Below are 20775 nucleotides of genomic sequence, written 5' to 3' on the forward strand. Positions count from 1 at the left end.
TTTCATGCTAATTTGGAGCCCTTAAATTAAATTGAAAATATAACTGCTTTGTTGTCGTCGATTATCTGTCAATCATCCGTTTCATACGTAGCTTATTCGAATTATACTCGGAATAAAACTGATTTTGACATTACTGAAAAGCCAAATTGTTAGACAAAATGAATTCTACCATAAACTTGAATTTTATTATAAATTATAAAATTTAGCAATTTCAATTTTTATTTGTGTTTTTCCTTCTTTATTGCATGAGCTGTTTTTATATTATGGTTGATCTGCAAATTATATTCCTTTCTCAATGGTTACTTGCGATTTGGAGTACAACGCATCATATTTCGATCATCTGTCGCAATCAATTATACGTAGAATAGTACTGAAATATCCAGTAGTTCCAAATTTTTTTTCGTATGTACCAGACACAAAATATGTTCGATAAAGCTAGGACGATACAGCTTTAAAGTTGACCGCATAGCCAGCGCAATGCGGAGTAACCGCATAAAGGAGGCCAAGGAACCGTAACGGCGCCAAGCCCATGAGGATTCGATGGAAACGGTGGCCACCGACTCGCCGTCGGAAGCGGCGGCCCCTCGCAATCAAACCTAGGATCCGCTCGATGGCCCGGCTTACTTAACTATAGGGGATATAAATCAGCTAAGGTCTGATTGAGCGGAGCAACGTCGGACAGCACACGAAGTAAAGCAATAGCCACTTTGGGTGGCAGTGTTGATTTATCTATTTATTTTTTGTTTTTTATATGTTTATCTATTTATTTATTTATTTTATTACAACAATTCCTCACCTGCTTTAAAAATTTTCGACATTTCGAATAATATTGTAAAACAATTTTTTTATTTCAATATAATATACAGAGAAAGATAATTTTTCAAAAAAAATGGTCGGTGTTAAGTCAGACCGGACTAATCATAGCACTTGTTGATGACAACTGTCATAATACAGAGGTTATAAAAATGCGACGTGCAGATAAATCGTAACATGCGCAGGTAGAGTAACAACTCCGACAAGAGATGCGAATCGCTTCGTACAGAAGTGCTCCCATTTTTGGACATTAGATTTATGTATTTTATGTTATTTCGTATATGTAAATTGATGTTGTGTATCTATGTCATTCGAAAAACAGCCTTCATTGCGTTAGGTCGGCCACAAATTGTCTCGTATTTTTATGTAATAAAGTAGTGTAGTACTGTCTAATAAATGGTGTAGTTTAAGTGAAGTGTAAGAACTGTGCCGTTATTACTTACCAGTATCACATATGAATCGTTGCTTTAACCTGTTGGGAAACTTACCTGGAGCTGGCCGTCGTCGTTCGCCAACACCTGGAAGGAAAGGTAAACAGCCGTTAACAGTTGTTTAAGGAACATCCACAAATTTATCCTTGGTCAATTCTCTCGGCCGGAACACACCAAGGTGAGGCCAAAACATCACTAGATAAAAAATTTCTTCAGCTACATTCGACTTTTACCAGATTTGCAATATATTGCAATTAGTAAGAATTATATAAAAAATTAATATCAAATTATAACGTAAAGGATACTGCGATTTAAACTTTAAACTCGTTTTTCTCTAAATCAATGCAATGGCACTTAGTCCGGTCTGTCTTAACACCGACCAAATGAAAGATTAAAAATTTGATTTCGACTTTAAAATTTTTCGACCTTTTGTCTTTCGACCTTTTGTCTCTCGACCTTTTGTGCTTTCGATCTTTTGTCTCTCGACCTTTTGTCCTTTCGACCTTTTGGCTTTTCGACCTTTTGTCTTTCGACCTTTCCTCCTGTCGTTCTTTTATATATTCGACCATTTGTCTCTTCGACCTTTTGTTTTTCGACCTTTGGTCAAAGATTTAAAATTAATATCGGCCAATTTATACGCTTTTACTTAATCTCTTTGCATCTGTTTTTTTCTTTATTCGGAATGTTATTTTATTACTATATCTTAAATTAGATTCATACTAGTACTCACTAATACAATCAATTTCATATTCTCTCATATATACTCACAATCTCATTCAAAACATACAAACGCTCATGGCCTTCGCCATAATACAAACATGGTCACAAACGTGAACATGCAATTGCAATCATTTACACATTCTTACGCCCGCAATCTCGGCTACATTAAGGGGTTATATACAAAGTTGTGACGAAAAAGTGAGCTAAGTTTGCGATTTTTTAAAGTGTTTAATGCAAATTTTATTTAAAAAAGCGAAAGACAGTTCGTTGGTAGTACTTTCGAAGTTCGAAAAAACAAGTTGAATTTAATAAAATATTCAAAGTTGTCGGAGCTGTGGCCTATCTCCCGAAACTTGTTTTTTGTTAGAGGTTTGCGGTGAACGCTCAACTAAAATCAAAAAATTAAAAAGATTATTAAAGAAATTTTTTTGTGGTGTACTTAAAAGGATCGGTTTCTCATTAAAAAAATTTCCTGCAAAAAAAAAAGTTGACGATAAAATTGAGTTACGTTCTGTTCCAAATTTTAAACAAAAACTTTTTGTAAAGGAAATTTTTGAATGAAAAAGAAACCGTTCAAGTACACGAGAATATAAATACAAACAATTCAACAAAAAAATATGAGAATCGGATAAATAGTTTGTGAGATATCACGTTTACCGTAACGGTACTTTTGAAAAAAACTTAGTTCTGAGATAATTGTGTTTAATGCTTTTGTGTTAACTTCATTCGCGCTGCGAACGGCTGTAGTTTGAAATCTGGCGCTCTGATCCGTGCGAAATTTCGCACGGATCTTTTCAAAAGTATGTACTTTCAGAATAGTCAATAATTTTTTTTTCGAATTTTCGAGTTGCAACTTTATATATAACCCCTTAAAACACCCCGTGAAGGTTTAGCAGCTATAAATTTACATACGCGGTCTCAAGAATTAACCCACCGCTCGCGCGATCATGAATTGGTCACGTCCGGAAGTCCTTACCGTCGGTCCTAGCAGCCTATACTCATGCCTTCAGTTGGACCAATAAAAAATATCGCTCACATCTACTAGAACTAGATCACACGTACCATGGCGACATGAATAAAAATTAAGTATCCGATTGACGGTCCGCGCGCGATTATCCAAGAGCACATGCGAATATGCGAATGAACACACGGTTATAAAATCGAATTCATACACGCAAAGGTACATACACGCTAACACACGTGACGTACAAACACCCATGCGATCGAACACGTTAACGTACAAACGCTCGGGGCCTTCGCGATGATACACGCAATCGTGAAGTTCCTACGCCCGCACATAGCTGAACCGTACAATGAATATTTTAATCAGAATCACGGAGCCCTTCCGTCACCCTAGTTCTACAGCTCCAGTACGACAACTCCAAAAAATTTCAAATTCCTGCTAAATTTGTAATCTGGGCCACTGTGCAATGGGTCGATGATTCCTTGAATTGGTAGTACTGGTACCATATCCCTAAGGGACCTTTCATAAATTACCCTCTCCCCCGTGCAACAAATTGTCAGTTTTTTTAATTACCCCTTACTTAGTACGTGAAAAGATCTTTAAAAAAATTGTCGATATGCCTCATTTTGTCGTCCCTCTCCCTCCTCCAAAAGTTTTACGTTATTCATGAAAAACCCCTAGTATGCGAGGAACAAAATGCTCAAAAATTTGGCAATATTGTACATTCATGCATACAGAAGAACGGTTCAGTAATCCATCGCGTGGATTTCAGTTTGAAGCAAAGTGCTTTTTCATGTTCAAACATCGATAAATCATTGCTTTCCTCAGCGCCTGATGATTGGAGTAATTTAAAAAAAACACTGCATAAAACAATTAACCGAAATTACCACCGAATAGACCACACCTTTACTAGTTTCAATTATGATGGAATGTTACCAAGCTCCAAGCGCGAGGGTTGTTAAAGCAAACTGTTAACTTGACACTTCCACCATTCAACATACAGCTCTCATCAGTCTACCTTACATGTTTTCCCACATGCAATCAACTTCAGTAGTATAAACGATTTTCAATCGATAGGACCCGAAGCAACAACAACAACAGAACCGTTTTGACACCTAAACCACCCAGGTGCCCGAAAAGGCGTTTAAATAAATTTGAATTCTCGCACCATTTGCAATTGTGTCCTACGTTGGAACTCACCGAATGTCGCACCAAATCATGTGTTGGACTAGCTCGCTGGTATCTCTGGTGTCTGCTGGCGTGGGATTCGGTGATCAGAGATCAACAACAGAAGTAGTCAACAGTCCAATAATGGTAGCATAATAACTGTATGAATAATAATAACTTCAGTACCTGCCAGTCGCGTCCCGCGCTGACTTTATCCGATTGGGTCATGTTTTGTCCGCTTACTGGTGTCGTGCATATATTAGTAGTGATACTTTGGGAAATGGTGCTCAGGAGGGTAAACCAGACGGAAACCAAATGTCTCTTTGCTCGGTTGCTAATCTGAGTGGTTTAAATATTTTAGATAAATCCGACTAAACATGGATAAATTGGAAACATGCTACTGGGATCAGTTTGCTTCTGCTGCTACTCGTACACCGAATGATAAAATCTTAACACATAACATATAAGAAACATGGGTGAATAGATGACTAGATATGATACATCAACAAACATTTTCCATCCTACCCGACGACGCTTTGAAAAGAATCATTCTCAAACCCCGTTTATTTTCTTCTTCCATTCCAGGTAAGCCTGAACGACAAGCATCAAATCTGACACCTCGTTAACCTAAACGTTGATGTAAGTAACAACCAATGTCCTCTATATTCAGCTAGCGCCCAATTAAACCTGACTTTTATGGTGACAATTAATCAAGTGGCAGTAATCAAGTGCCCCCGCGTTTCCTAGCCCGTCCAGAAACAATCAAATCTCCATAAAACAAACAGATCATTTGTCACCTCTAGGTTCTCTGGTTAGCTGGCTGGCTGATTGCTTGACTGACTCGCACGGGACCTCTCTAGCAGGTCCCGCTTATGCAGTTTATGCAAAACTACATCCAAACTGCTAAACGACAGATTCGCCCGCCGGCATTTTGTCCCAGTTCTCGACGACGACAACGACAACGTCGACAACGGTCCCACGGTAGATCTAGCGCGACCTCAACTCCATCCAACATCCAAAAGTGATTGAAACTTTTACTCGGACTGCAAAATTAGCTCCAATGTATTAACAAACGCCGCATGAAGAAACGCCCTTTTTCAGTTTTAATGGGTCCGTTCCCCGCTCCATCCTCAAACCGATCGCCAAGAGGTCCATAACGATCACGATTAATCCGCGGGTTGATCCAATGCAATTGCGGGTTTGCGGCTCGAGAAGCGTGTCAATGTTTTAATCTAAATCGGTGGAAAAAACATTGTTATTGGTACTTTTCAGCACATTATCGGGATAACCAGGGGACCCATGGTTCGGTCAGAAAGAGAAGGGTCTGCCAAATGATACATGTCACCTGTAGTACCGCGAGTTGATCTGGGCTTGTATTGCTGGGCCAGAGTGAAACGTTCGCGTGCTGGTCCGAGCGAATTATGATGCTTATTAATTTTACAGTGAATTCCACGTGTAGGTTTGCTTTTGCCAGCACCGAGCACCACTTTGGTGGCGTTATTAAACGAGAGTGGTTGACATGATCGGTTTTTTTTGCTGCTGTCTTCTGTTTGTGCTGTTCGACATAATAATTTGTATCATTAGTGCTATGTGTCTGGCAATTGTCTAGTCTTGGCTGGAGGGTTGGGTCGTTTAGCGGGTGTATTAACGATTGATTGCTTCAGATCGGGGTTCTCTGGAGGGGAAGACACTTGTTGTTGCAGCCTTCAAATGTATGCTGAAACTTCACCAAGTTTCAAGATTATTGCAGTATTTTGAAAAGTAGTTATGAATTTTCAAATTAAACATGCGATGAAATTTAAATTGTAAACCTTTGAGCGGAAGGATGGGCAAGCTTCTTTGAATCAAATTACCACTCAGGCGCAGATGAATTCATCATATAAGAGATAATTTTTCCACGGGGTTCAGGTCCCGCCATTCTACTTTCTCATTCTCCGCTACTACTTTGAAAGAACTTCGAAATATTGAATATTTATAAATAGTTGTAAATACGTGAAATTACTTGCAAATTCCTAAGAATCCTGGGAATCAATGAAAATACCTAAATTACTTTGAAATAATAGGAGATTAACGAAAATACGCCTGAAAATATGTGAACATAGGATAATGAATTTAATGTTTCTATAATTACCCTACCCGTTTGAAGCTGTTCGTTAAAGCAGCGACTGACAACTTTACTGAACGCATGGACTCAAATCGCACCGCAATAATTTGGGCATTCATTTTAAGTTTTCGTTGCGCTGCAACGGAAGTATTTCATAATTCTAGGCCCGTTTTCCTTTTTATTTTGATTATAGAGGTCAAATGGTCATTCGCCTCTCCGGGTTTGAGAAATCTTTTAAGAAAAATCTCTAATCCTATATGTGGGGGTTGAGACTTGAACCCAGGTGAGCTGCGTTCAAGACAATCGATTTACCAACTACGCTATGCCCGCCCCACCCGTCTTTGTTATTAAATCATTTCTTAAAAATGAAATCAAAGATACATTCCATCGGTTGTCCAAAGTAGACTTTTTACACTACCTTTAAACGATTATACATATTTGAGAAACGTAAAAATACTACTACAAAATTCTTGAGAATGCTTCAAAAAGTTTGAAAATACCCAAAAGCACTTGTAGACAGTTTTATTTATAATCATTGGATAAACTTGAATTTTTTAATGTACTATTGGAAATGGTAATACGCTTGAAACAACGAAAACACTTGAACATAATCAGAATGACAAAAAATAAAAATGATGAGAGGGACTATAAAACAAGAAAAAGAAACAAAAATGAGGTAAAAGGAAAATGAAAAGTGAAAATGATAAAATAAAGAATAAAAACAGAACAAGAAAAGTTATAAAAAAGAAGGAAAAAATATAGATAGATCAAAAGAAGTTAGAAATGAAATAGGAAAGTGAAAAGAGAAGAAAGAAAAAATGAAAACGAAAGGTGAAAAAAACAGCGGGAAAGCCAACAGGGCAAAGGAACTATGAAAATTTATGCTAAATACAAAGGAAAAGTTGAAACTAGAAGTCAAAACGGAAAACAGATAGGAAAAAGCCAAATGCGAAAAAATAAAATTCAAATACAGTGAAGACCCGTTTTTGTCAGCTCCCGGGTGAATTTTAGGCTGACAAAACGGGGACATTGCGAAAATCGTAAATTATGTTTTTTTAAACTAAAACTGTTAAAATACTCTTCTTTACTCCCTAGACATAATCTCACAACCCTTCTTGATTATTTAGTATAGATATTCACTGCATAGAATAAAAAAAACCAATAATTCCAATTTTGCATCTCTAAGATAAGAATACTCGAGAAAGAATTTACTCGAATGTGATTAGGTTTGTCTGCTAGAGCCCACCAAATTGAATTTCATGAGACCGACAAATTCGGGTCAAAATACTAACCAAATCTGGGGTAGACAAAACGGAGGACAAATAAAATCAAGTCTTCACTATAGCAAAATACAAAAGCAAGTTGTAAAATGCACAAAATAAAAATATGAAAAATATGGAAATAACATAATAGTAACAAGGCAAATACAATAAAAATAAAAAAAACTATGAAAAACGAAAAGCAAAAAGTAGAAAATAAGAAACACAATCCAAAACGCAAATGCAATGAGCCAATCGAGCAAACGAAACTAAAAGCAAAAGATACTGAACAAAGCTCATATAAATAAGCAGAAAAAACAAGAACAAAAGCAATGAGGAAATAAAATATTAGAAATAAAAAGAACTTGAGAAATAACAGAAATTAATCAAAACGACATAAAAGAACCCAAGAAATAAACCAAAGTGACTAAAAAGGAAAATGGAAAAAAGTTGATTTATAATTTAAAAAATAAGGCTTAATATAAGAAAAAAAAATATAGAGGAATTGTTGATGAGATACACAGGTCAATAAAGGAAAGAAGGCGAAAGAAATGAGGAAGAACAAGAAAGTCAAATATGATAAAATTTTAAAAAAGTATACCTGACTATTTTAACATTCTTCAATAAATTTAAAAATACCTCAAAATGCTTGAAAATACTTGAAAGGAGTAGGAACATTGACTTTTTGAATTTACGACTGATGAACCGAAGAACGTCTTCAAAGCACATGTAACCGCTGGATATCAATGTTTTGTGTTCCACTCGTCAGTAACTGACACTAGGTTGATGCCAGGTTGATGATATATCCGAACAAACACCAAATTGGCGCCAATTAGACACTTATTCGAAACAGTTTACACAACGTGTGTGAACGCCTAAATCAATTAGCTGGTACCGAGTCATGTCTCGGTTAGCTAAGCACAGAAGCTCTGGATCGCTGACGGATAGAGAGAATCAAACTCTGTATTTTGTCATGAGAGCCTGCGGAATGAATTTTTTTTTGTCAGTGAGCAAGAGGCTCTGTGTTTGGCTGACCGAGACATTACACGGATTCGGCCATTTGCTTTGGTGTTCAACAGGCGCCAATTTGGTGTTTGTTTGGGTATATCGTCTGACTGGCAGCAAGTTGGTGGCAGTTACTGACGAGTGAAATATGAAACATTAAAATCATACTTTTCACCCTTTTGGTTAATGCATTTTTTCCATTAGGAAAAAATAAAGGTTGTATGCTTGCAGGATATCGCTGGGAAACCATTTTTAAACATTTAGAAATTGAAAAGCAAAATGGAAAACGCGCAAGAAAAATTAAAAAAAGCGATAGGAAGTCGGAAAACAACAAGGAATGAGGAAAAAAGAATAGTAGGAAAAGGTAGAAAAAACAGGAGGGTCAAAAAACTAGTAACAAAGAAAAAATATTAAAACGAAAAATAGACAAAGGACAGGAATACCCGTTATTGTTTGTTCGTTTCGGTTGGGGAAAATGGGGAAAAGGAATAAATAAGGAAAAAAAGTATTGGTAAAGAGTAAATGAAAATTAATAAAAATCGAAAAGAAGTGACAAAAACTAAATAAAAGAAAAGATAAACGGAAAACTTCAAAAGTGGAAAGTGAAAAGCAGAAAGAATTAAACTACCAAGCAAACGGGTTGAAGAACATAAAACTACAAAGCGAACAGTGATTGTCAGAAGGTAAAACACGAAATACAGAACAAACCGGTACCTGGCAAGCAATAAACAAAAAATATAAAGCAAAAAGCTCAAATTGCACAGCTGAAAACATAGAAAAATAAATCGGAAGCAGAAAAGCAAAATTCATAATTAATAGGCAAATACTACACAATCAAAAATTATAAGCATACAACAGCAAATAGCAAAAAGCTAGAAAAGTACTAATGTATGGAGCATACGAAGAAAACGTTGAAAGTAACAGGAAGAATAAATGGAATAAAGAAACTAATGTAAATTGTCGTTGAGGGGTAAGCGTGACTGCTTTGCACCTCAAAGGGTATGAGTTCAATTTCAACCGATGTCTTTGGGATTTCCTGAAGTTTACGTTAATGGTCGATATCTAGGGCGCAGATGGTGTGGGTGATAAGCACTCAGTGCAGACATATACAAAAACATAAAATAAACATAAAATAAATATGAATAGAATCTATATAAAAATAAAAGAAACTACTTCAATACACCCAAAGAAGGAAATGAATAAAGTGTAAAAAAATTAATAGAGTACGTAAAGGAAAAAAATAAATATGGAAAAATGTTATTGAGCGAAAAAAAGGATTTAAACTGAAAAAATAAAAGAGAGAAGCGGAAAAAGATAAACAAGAAGGAATCCAAAACATGAAATATGGAAAAGAGAAAAATGAAGACAGAAGAAATAAAAATGGAAAAGCAACACTAAACACAGAACAAGGAAACGCTAAAATGCAGAGAAAAAAAGAAGGGAGTAGTAAAAAGACAAATAAATGAAAAAATAAAATAAATAAATAAGAAAAACAGCTAATAAAAAGAAAAAATTATCGAATACAAGCTACCCGAAGATTAAATTTTATAAGAATAAAGTGGAATGGAAAATCTGGGATGAAAAGGGGGAATGAAAAAAAAACAAAACGCGTAGAAAAAAACGAAATTAGTGAAAAGGAGATCACAAAAAAATAAATAGAGAAGAGAATGTATATAAAAAAGAGAAAAACGGAATAAAAATCATGAAAAAAGGAAGTAAGCAGATATTGGACAGTAAAAATGAAGGACAATGGGCACAAGAAATAACCAAAAGCGAAAAATAAACTGAGAATCGATGGAAAAATAAATGAAAGCAAAAAAAACAATATGCAATTTAACAAATGACTAAAACCAGAAAATATTTAAAATATCAAAAGCGCAAAGAAAAATACCAAAAAGAATATTAACTGTAAATGATTAGAAACGAATAACTTTTTTAAAATTTTGAAACTAGCGAAATGACAGGATACAAAATATGAATAAAAAATAAAGGAAACCACCAAAGTGGATGAAAAAAGGATATACGGGAATTGAAGAAAAAAAGTGTATGTAGGAAGTAAATGAAAATAGTAAAGATAGAAAATGGTTATTAAAGCAAAGAAAATTTGTATAAAGAAATTGTAATAGATGATGTAACGAAATTTCGCATGAATTCATTAAATTTATTTTTTCTAGTGCATAAGCACATATTAATGGATCGTTATACATTTTCTTTTCTTATGGATCGTTTTGTAAATATCCATGAACCATAATTTAACGTTCGATATATGAATCATTTCTAATGTTCATTTTTACATTTTTCTATGGACCAAGAAAAATTATTTAGCAATATTTTCATCAAATTTATGGAACTTTTTCTGACATTTTATTGCTCCATTTTGTAATACCGTGGAACATTTTTGTTGATATTATGGAACATATCGACGTGTTTTAATGTACATTATTAATATTCTATGGATCAATGTCAGTTAATTTATGTCGCAAAATGTATCATTTTATGGAACATTTCCAATATTTTTATGGGTCATTGGTTAATTTTAATTGCTCTTGTATTACTATTTTAGTGCTCTTTTGCGACCATTTTATGGTTCAATTTTACATAATCTATGGATCAAATCGCCCTTTTTTATGGATCATTCACACCGTTTTATGGATTTTCAGTTTTGTTTTATGGAACATGAACAACTTTTTTATGGATCGTTTTACAATTCTTTATGGATTATTTTAAATATTTTATATGCAAAAGTACATTTTCCCGTAAAAAATGCACAGAAATATGCAAGGGGAACGATGGAAATAAGGAAAATGATAGAATTAATTATATGAAAAACATAAATTGAACAAACAAAATGCTAAATGCATATACTTCAGAAAACATAAAACTACTTGAAATTAAATGTAAATACATAAAAACAACTAAAATACTTATTTAAAATATTTGATACTACTTTCATCAAATATTTTGAAAATACTTGAAATAATGAAAAAATAAATGCTTTGAAGTACTTCAAAATATTCGAAAATATTTGTCGAAGATATGCTTGAAAATGCTTGAAAATGCTTTAATTTTTAAATTTAAAAATGGTTAAGAAGGCATAAAAATACTTCCAAATGCTTCAAGATACTTCAAAATTGTGTAAAAATTTTGAAAACTGTGCATTGAAATACTTGATAGTATTTGAAGATGTCAATGGTTGAAAATAAATAAAAATGCTTGGAACTCCTTCAAAATTCTTGTAAGGAATTTTTTAAACTTACTTTAAATTAATGACTAAATAATACGGAAAAGGGGTAAATCGAAAAAAAACGAAAATGGCAACTGCAATAAAGTAACCAAGCTATTAAGTAAACGAGCAACAAAGCAAAATCAGCGAGTTAAACAGCGAAAAGCAGAAACAAATCTAAAACAAAACAGAAAATTACCTTCCGTGTTATAAAACGAATAATTATAAATGAAAAAAAGGAATCACAAAAACAATAAGTCAGAAGCTAAACCAAAAACAAAATAAATAATCTAAAATAGAAAATAGATTAACAAAACCTTATTAACATAGAGCAACTATCGAGTAATAAAAAGTGAAAAAACAACAGTAGGAAACTCGTATAGACAATAGTTGAAATAAATGAAATAAAGTAAATTAAAGAACTCAGAAAATGGTGCCAACGAGCATCATAAAATAAAAAAGGCAATAGACGGGAAAAAGAGGAGATAAAAAATTTAAGGGAATAAAGGCAATAGGAAATTAATGAAACAAAAGAGGCAAAAAGCGAAGGAGATAGAGGGAAAAAAGCAAATTTATAAACTGAAGAAATAAGAGAAATGAAGAAACTAAAGATAATAACTGAAATGAACAAATCTAATAAAGTTAATGAAGAAAATGAAAAAAAGGTAACAATAAAAATAAAAAGAAGGTAGGTGATGAAGGGCTAAGGTATAATAAAGTGAATAACAAAATTAGAGGAATAAAAAATAAATAAAAAAACCAGGATAATGATGGAAATCAAGTTAATTAATATTGAGACACTAAAAGAAATGAAGAATATATGGTCGGCGTTAAGTCAGACCGGACTAAGGAACATTGCATTGATTTCGAGAAAAACGAGTTTAAAGTTGAATCACAGCACCCTTTACATTATAATTCGAAAATAGTTTTTACCATAATTCATGCTAATTGTAGCATATTACAATTCTGGCAAGAGTGAAATTAGCTAAATAAGTTCTTTATCCAGTGGCATCATTATCTCACTTTTTGATATTTTGCGACTTGGTCCGCTCTGACTAAACACCGTCCATATAGGAAAAGAAGATATGGAATACAGTGATAGTAAATAATGGTTAAAAAATGAAAACAAATTAGGGTAGGAAAATACTTAAATATTTATGAATAAGGCAAAAATATCAATAAAGGCAAAAAGGTAAAGAGAAAACTGGGAAAATGAGAAATTAAAAGAATAAAGGGAACATGTAGAAGGGAAATGTTAAATGAAATAAAGGAAACGTGATAAATAAAGCGATCGAAGTGTAAAGAATAAAGTAGAATGCAAACTGGGAGATTTAAGATGGATAGTGGCAAATGAAAAGTGCAAAATGAAAAGAAGAAAAAGAGATGGTTGAAACAAACAAACATGAAAATTAGAACATGGAAGAGGAGCAAAAGCTATACCAAAAGGGAAGAAAATAGGATCTATCATTGGAAATTAATTAATATTTAGTCATATTTTCGTTCATCACACCGTACAAACTGCTGCAAAATAACCTTCTTTCATTTCCTTAAAGATTCTCCCAGTACTTTTGTGATTGATGTGCAAAGTTTCGAACCCAACTAAAACCACTCATTTGTTGTAATAGTTTCAGAAACAATTTCTGCAAACAAACCAAATATTATTAGCGTAGCTACAAACCCCCTATCTGCGTCGTAGACTCGATCACGATAAAACCACAGAATCCATCCACCTGGCTGGCCATTCTGAAAGGGTGCATTTCTAGGTTAACTTACGTCTCGGTTGCTTGGGTCGTTTTGCCTTTTACCTTCTATACTGTCCGTACCTTTTAACGGAGCTTTTAACTTTTAACGAGAGGATTTGTCCGGTCCACCTCGAGCCTAAGCCGCACGACCCGATTGCATCTCGTCGTTTTGTATGCTTGCCAAATTGCAACCGGGTCGCGTATCTATCTACCCCCCGCCCCCTCCACCGACGAACAGCAACAACCCGGCTTATAATAAATTCACTCGTTATGGAAGAGGGAAATTTTTATACGACACAGACGATCATTAGCGTTAATAAAGTTTGCGCATTTTTTTTTGTTTGCATGAGACTAAATTCTCGCGGGTTTAGCTAGTTTTTTTTTTGCGAAATGGTGCCAGGGGTCGCCAGTGAAGTGCTTTTTTACGAGATGGTTATGTAAGAACAGAATCAATAACAGGGTCGGCCAGTCACTGGCTCAATGAGCCGTCTAAACAGGGCGTGGTTGGCAAGTCTAATTTACTCCCCTGATGGAGTCCTAAAAAGTGGAACACGCAATAAACAGGACGGGCGCAAAGTGCTGAGGTGTTGCATTTCCGCTGTACACCAGAGAAAAGTCTATTTTTATTGACATCCGACGCTGCTGCTGCTGCTGTTGCATCGTTTGCGTTTGCCATTGACCCCATTTACCGCTACGGGGAGTGCGCACTGAAACGGTACCCCCCATTTGCTTTGATGCGTGTGAATCGAGGAAACGCTGATAGTTGGGCGAAATCGACACCTGACCCGATTGGATTGATTTGCATGCACGGCGGCGAGTTGTAACAGTTTTCCGCACGTCGTAGGCCAATACAAATCTAACTTGAATTAATTTTGACAAATTGTCACCACCACCACCGGTTGTCGTGAGTCGTGGGTTTTCAATTTAAATAATAGCATCATGAGCAGCTTGTCCTTTCCGAGTCTTCACCCGGACCCGGACCCGAAGCCACAGTGCCACGCAAAAATCGGTGGCGCATTGATTCAACCCACGCCTGCTTCGGCGATGGTTTTTTTTCCTTCAAATGCACATGTTCTGCAAGACTGTAGACAATTTGCGGGGGTTGGTAGCTTTTTTTTTCTTCTCTTTCTCGGTGCATTTCCAGCTAGCTCCGCAACAACGTGTGGAAAACGAAACGCCGAGATATGTCCGGGCCGATATGCAAAATAGTTTTGACAAAATGAGCTTTTCCACCAGTTCCGCCCGTGCCGTTTGTCGCTTTCTGTCTGTGGGGTAGAGTGAGCAATGCAAAGGAGGTAAATCTCAATCGCGCGGATCTCAATCGAAAATCTGTCATGAAGGTGTCTGTTTAGTGGTACTTGTGGTGTCATAATTTTAAGTAAGTGGATGTTAAGTAATCATTAGTTGTTTGAACATGGTAAGCACAATTACGTAACAATCGGGCTATGGAATTTAAATTTCCACACACCGGAAAGCCCCAGGCGGATTCTTAGTGGTAATTGAGATCGTAGCCTATTCGTGTAATTGTCCTGTACTTTACGAATCGGCTGCGAAGTCGGTCGAAACAGAAGGCTAAGTTCCGCTACGGAATGTAGTACTAATGCTTTGAAGTTTTGGGTTGTCAGTTACAAATCTTTCATTTCTATTTCTACTATCAAACCTTGGAATATTTTACATTCGCTTAGAAATCTATTGACAAAGAGCAATTTCGTAGAAATAACTTCTTTGTTTCGGCAATTTTCAGTTTATATGAAGACTACCTTTTTAAAGTAGAATACTTCTAACATTTCTGTGTAGGGACCCCGTTTCAAAATTTTCGGCCGGAGTTTCACCCGATTTTTGAACGTGAAAATCACGTTATACTGATTGAAAAATATAAAATTTTTGCGTTATCTGATTGGAAAAATTTACTACAATTTAGTAACTAATTTTGTAGAATGTATAATTTCAGTAAAAAAAAGCCAAACTAGTTTTCGTTCAAAGCTCCACCTCTTTACAGGTGGAAGCACACTTTTTTGGTTCGATGGCAGGCCCCTTTGGCTTCGAACGTACACTGAACCAAGTACAAAACCGGGGGTCGTGCGATATCACTTGTGTGCTAGACCGCGCTGTCTACACCAGCACTTCCTGTCGGCCAAATCCATCATTTGCTGAGAAAGGGTCACTACACCGAGCGTGTCGGTGCCGGAGCACCCATCTGGCAGCAATGATGTATTATCTTACCGTCAAAGTATCGGAGCTGGCAGTAAACTCTGTCCATGAAAACAAGTAGACCAGGATCATCCTACGTCATCAATAACGCTGTTAGAAATGACGAAGAGCTGAACTAATTGGTCTCCGGCGTCACTATTTCCTAGGGTGGTGTGTTGCCCAATATTCAGGCCATTCTGCTGCCAAAGAAGACCGAAAAGAAACCAAAGAAATCAAAGGCCATCAAACCATCAAAGGATGCAGTTAATAAGCTGAAGACCCCTAAGTCAAAGAAGACCCGCTGCAAGAAAGCTACCCCGAAAGAAACTCACCACCGGCAAGAAGTAAATTCACGCGTCCCTAATGCACAGTGGTCCAGAATGTGAATTTAGGAATTTTAACTCTTTGCTTAAATTAGATAACCTAGCCTTACAATATGTTTGGCAAAGTTGTTGTACTTTGCAATGCCCTTTTTTGTTTAAACAGAAGTTAGGGTGGTTCTAATTTTAGCAATATTTAAAATTAAACTTTTAAAGGTACGAGATAGAGCTTTACTGTCTTCGATGAAGTTGTAGCGCAACACATTTCAGACAAATTTGTTGAAGACATGCAAGCTCTAGCTTTTATACTTTCCATTGCACGAGAAATCCAAATGTAAACTTTAGGGTTATCCTTAACCCATTCATGCCCATGTCGTTTGTGGACAACAACCTTTGTAAACAGCTATAACTTTTGATTGAAGCAAGAATTGCTCACAAAAACAAGTAAGGCTAATAAATGTGACTATTGTCTTTTATTTGGGCATTAACAGTTACAAGGATCAGCTCTAGAACTGAAGTTATTGCCATTAGTCTGATTGGATTCTGCTGGAGCAGTGCTGCCAGGGACAGTTTACGTTGACGACGGAAAATCATTTTTGGACTATTGTAAATATTCTAGGAGAATTGTATTGAGCATTGGAAGGTAAAAATTGAACAGCTTCTAGCACTGCAAGGGAAGCACCTATCTTTATGAAAAAAGATTTTTCGTGTTTCTTGATCTTGCCGTTTTCATGAAAAAAATGGTTTTGAAACCCTACAGGCACTAGAAAAATGTTGGGCATGAAAGGGTTAGAAATACAGTTTTATTTCTATAACTTTTGTAGTTTTTATTTAATGCTAAAATACCCTTTGGACAACTTGAAGATTATTTTAGGGCGCATAACTTGCTTTAAAACACCAACTGCTAAACTTTTTTCGTTTCAAAGTTATATGAACTTTTATATAAAAAATATGACTATTTCAAATAGGGGTCTTTTTTTCCTTTTATATCTTCGCTTAGAGCACTTAACATTAAATACCGTTGCTGTCATATGAAATAACATGCTTTGTAGTACAGATCACCAAAAAATGGTAAATTCTATATTTTTTTATATCTTACAATATTTTCTCCGAAAATAGTTTTTTTAGTAAAAAGTATATATAGATAGAAGCTAGAGGTTCGGTATGTTCTCCTTCAAATTATCTGAAAGTATTTCTAAAGTGATCTAAATAAAAAATCAAAGCTGCAAAAATTATACAAAGAAAACTGCAATAGTTACAAAGGAAGACAGTGATACTCTATCTCGAACCATTGAAAATCTAATTTCCTGATTTAAAAAAAAATTGAACCACTCTATGCACTATTTAAAATAATAGAAAAGTATTGTAAAGTGGAATATTTCATCATGAAAATGAAACTATATTTTTATATTGTCCACCATGAACGTAATATAAACATATTACAAAAAATCAATCAATGAAAAATTAAATTTTTAATATAACTTTTTCCGTTTTCATTTTTTTCCAACCTATCCTTTAGATGTTCATCAGTTTTTGAAGACGAACATTTTCACACACTTCAAAACTCTAGCTTCTATTATTAAAAAGATATAAGCACTTAATATATCAAAAAAAGATTTTTTAAATCAATTTTATGAAATTTTCAAAATTATCGTCTTCGTCATTTTCTGCTTAATTTTATACCTAATCATGAAATTAATTGTAGTTGAAAAAGAATTATCTTTTGTTTGCCCCAATAAGTGATATTATTAATTAAAAAAACTCCATTTTTGGCGAAAAAATGCTCATAATTTTTCAATAAAAATAGTTAAATATGTGGTGCCATGAAACAAATTAAAATAATCTAAGTTGTCCGAAGACCACTTCGGGTTTAAATCAATACCGAGACAAAAATACATTGCCGCAACGTAGGAGAGAAGGTAAAAATCTGTCCATAGTACTTTAAAGACTGCATGCCGATAAACCTTATACATAAAAATCCGACAGTCGTATACACAACCAATCAATGCCGCAAAAGTTTTGAGTAAAACAGTTTTTCTAAGACACACCCTAACCTACGATTTTAAATTTGTTGTAACATGAAAAGTATGACAGATAGAGCTTACATGTCTTCAGCAACCTTTTCCAGAATTTATCGTTCTACAACTTCGCTGAAGGTCGTTTGGCTCTAGCTAGAATGATTCAAAAGTTAATTTTTTGATCTTGGTCAAATTGGAACCACCCTAAATGTTGTTTTAACGAAAAGAAGGGGCTCACAAACTACGAAACCATCTCCAAAAACTTAATAAGGCTAAGTTGATCAGTTTTAGTAAACTCTCGAAATTCCTGCTAAATTTGCATTCTATACCACCATGTTGTCAAAACTCCTGTTCAGGACTAACAAAAACTACTTCTAAAGAATTATTTGCGCTTATTTTCCGTTAAAGCTATTTTCTACGAATTTTAAAGCTTGAGCAAAACACCCCCATTCAAATAGTGTTAAATATTCTCGATTTTCGAGAAAAGTCACTGCTGAGCTGTTAATAAATAAATAAATCAATAATAAACAGGCGTTTTTTTACTCTTCTGAACGCACAAATAAATTATAAGTATAACCTTTCATAACATAATAAAAAATGCAACATTCGTATTAACAGCCTAAAGTGTATTCTACTTCACTTCGGTTATGTCTCTGACATTACCAACCCAACCAGGAAAAGTAAAGTCGGTTGAATCGTATCGCCAGAATTAAGAATTGGCTGCGAAGTCCATCAAAATAGATCCTCAAGTATCTGTGAGCGAAATGAATTTTTTTGCAATTGTGAGTGATTACGTAGAGCGTAGCAGTGCAAACCTGTCCGTAGTGTGATATCACATGGCGACCGTTTACCGTCTTTAGTTAACAAATTTTTAGAAATAATTTTTGGAAATATTTAACCAATCGAGCGACGTGTTGAGCGAGAAACTACCTACAAGCAGTACTGTGTTGATTGTGGTTGATTTATCGTTTAATATTACCATTTTGCCGGGTCCGACGGATTTCTTCTGTCAGAGCTTTTGTCTTCATCTATGCAGTTACTGTTGTCGTGCTGCTTGAAGATATTACCGTTTCGTTTTCTAAATGTTCTCAATGCGGGTTACGGGTATGATCCGTCAAATTCTAAAGAATTTCGAAGGAATTATTCATTTAGTTTTTGTGCCAATTAAATGGAGGTTAAAAAAAATTATAATTTAAATTGAAATTTTTAAAATTTGATTTTTTTCTTTGAATGTTTTGAAAGATATAAGAATCTTCTATATTGTGTTAATCGGGTTTTTCGATCCGCGCATCAAACAAGTGTGTACAAGTCATTGTTGAAAACAGCGCGACTCAGGTAGAAAGCTTTTCATGGCATTATACACGTTCCCCGATATGCTGCGCATTGCACTGTACATGTGTACAGGTCTCGAGAACGTATTTCACGGTTTGATCTGTAGAAGCATCACAGACTAATCATGAGTTATCAAACAAACACAGGAAACTGCGAAAACTGAAAATTTTGGTCAAAATTGTTAAAGTTACATGCGTTTACGCTCCCGATGATTCGTTTTAGGTGTATATTCGAAGTTTCATAGTAAGCATAAATTCTGCCCAAAAAAGTTCATAATGAAGAATGTCCAGTATGAAAAACGCTAAATAGGTAAATTTTTCGGTCAGTTAGCCGGAAGCTGTTTAGCCAAACGTAATCTGCCGATAGAGCCAATTGGCTGAATGTCGCTTGGCCGAATGCCGTTTGGCCGAATGCCGTTTGGCCGAATGTCGTTTGGTCGAATGTCGTTCGGCCGAATTTCGGCTAGCTGAATACCGGTTGACCGAATGTCGTTTGGCCTAATGTCGTTTGACCGAATTCCGTTTGGCCGAGTGCCGTTTGGCCGAGTGCCGCTTGGCCGAATGCCCTTTGGCCGAATTCCGTGTGGCCGAATGCCGTTTGGCCGAATCCCGTTGGGCCTAATTCCGTTGGGCCGAATGTCGTTGGATCGACTGATTTTGGTCAAAAAGTTATTTGGCTAAAGTAATACCTACAAAAATGCCTATTCTATTTGACTGAATAATCGTAATAGAGAGGTACGAAGAAGGGATCTAGTTACTAACAAATGTGATTTGTTTGTCTTAAATTGAATACTGCATATTTATTCTTACATTTACAACATTTGATGTTATTGGTCTAAACATTCTGTGAAAATTTTCCTTATTTTTAACATGAGCTGTTTTTTCAACACATTTATTTCATATCTGTGTACAGGGAAAAGGAGCAAAATTTCCAATATCCTGCATAGAGTTCGATAAGGTTTTCAATTTTCAGAAAATGAGGAGGGAGAGGGAGAAGTATTAATAGACGATGTGTATTCATTTCGGGTTCATGTATATTGTTTTAAAGAATGTTTTTTATCCATTCTATTATAATTGATTAAGATATTCTTCGATTTTTGCTAACGAGATAGAGCACTTCTTCAATTTTCCTTTATGCCATGAAAATTGACAAAGGTTTGAAATTTATTTGGTTTGCTGGATTTTTTGGTTCAACAATGTGAAACCAAACAAATTTATAGAAGCTTGAACTATTCTATATTGTGTTTGTTTACATGATGTTACAATATACAATTTATTTTTAGATATTTTAAAATGTCCAACGGTCTAACAGACCTAATGCATTTGTATTTCGTTCTATTTGTCCGTCGAACACTTCCATTCTTGGTTCATAAATAATTTGTATCTTACTGAAATAGAAGGTCAAATTTAAAACCTAAATATAGTACAATTAAAATAGTGCTGCTCCGACAAATGTCGCTATATACAAAATGGTAATCATTCGACCGA

Source organism: Topomyia yanbarensis, chromosome 3 (genome assembly GCF_030247195.1).
Source record: "Topomyia yanbarensis strain Yona2022 chromosome 3, ASM3024719v1, whole genome shotgun sequence".
Classification (NCBI taxonomy): domain Eukaryota; kingdom Metazoa; phylum Arthropoda; class Insecta; order Diptera; family Culicidae; genus Topomyia; species Topomyia yanbarensis.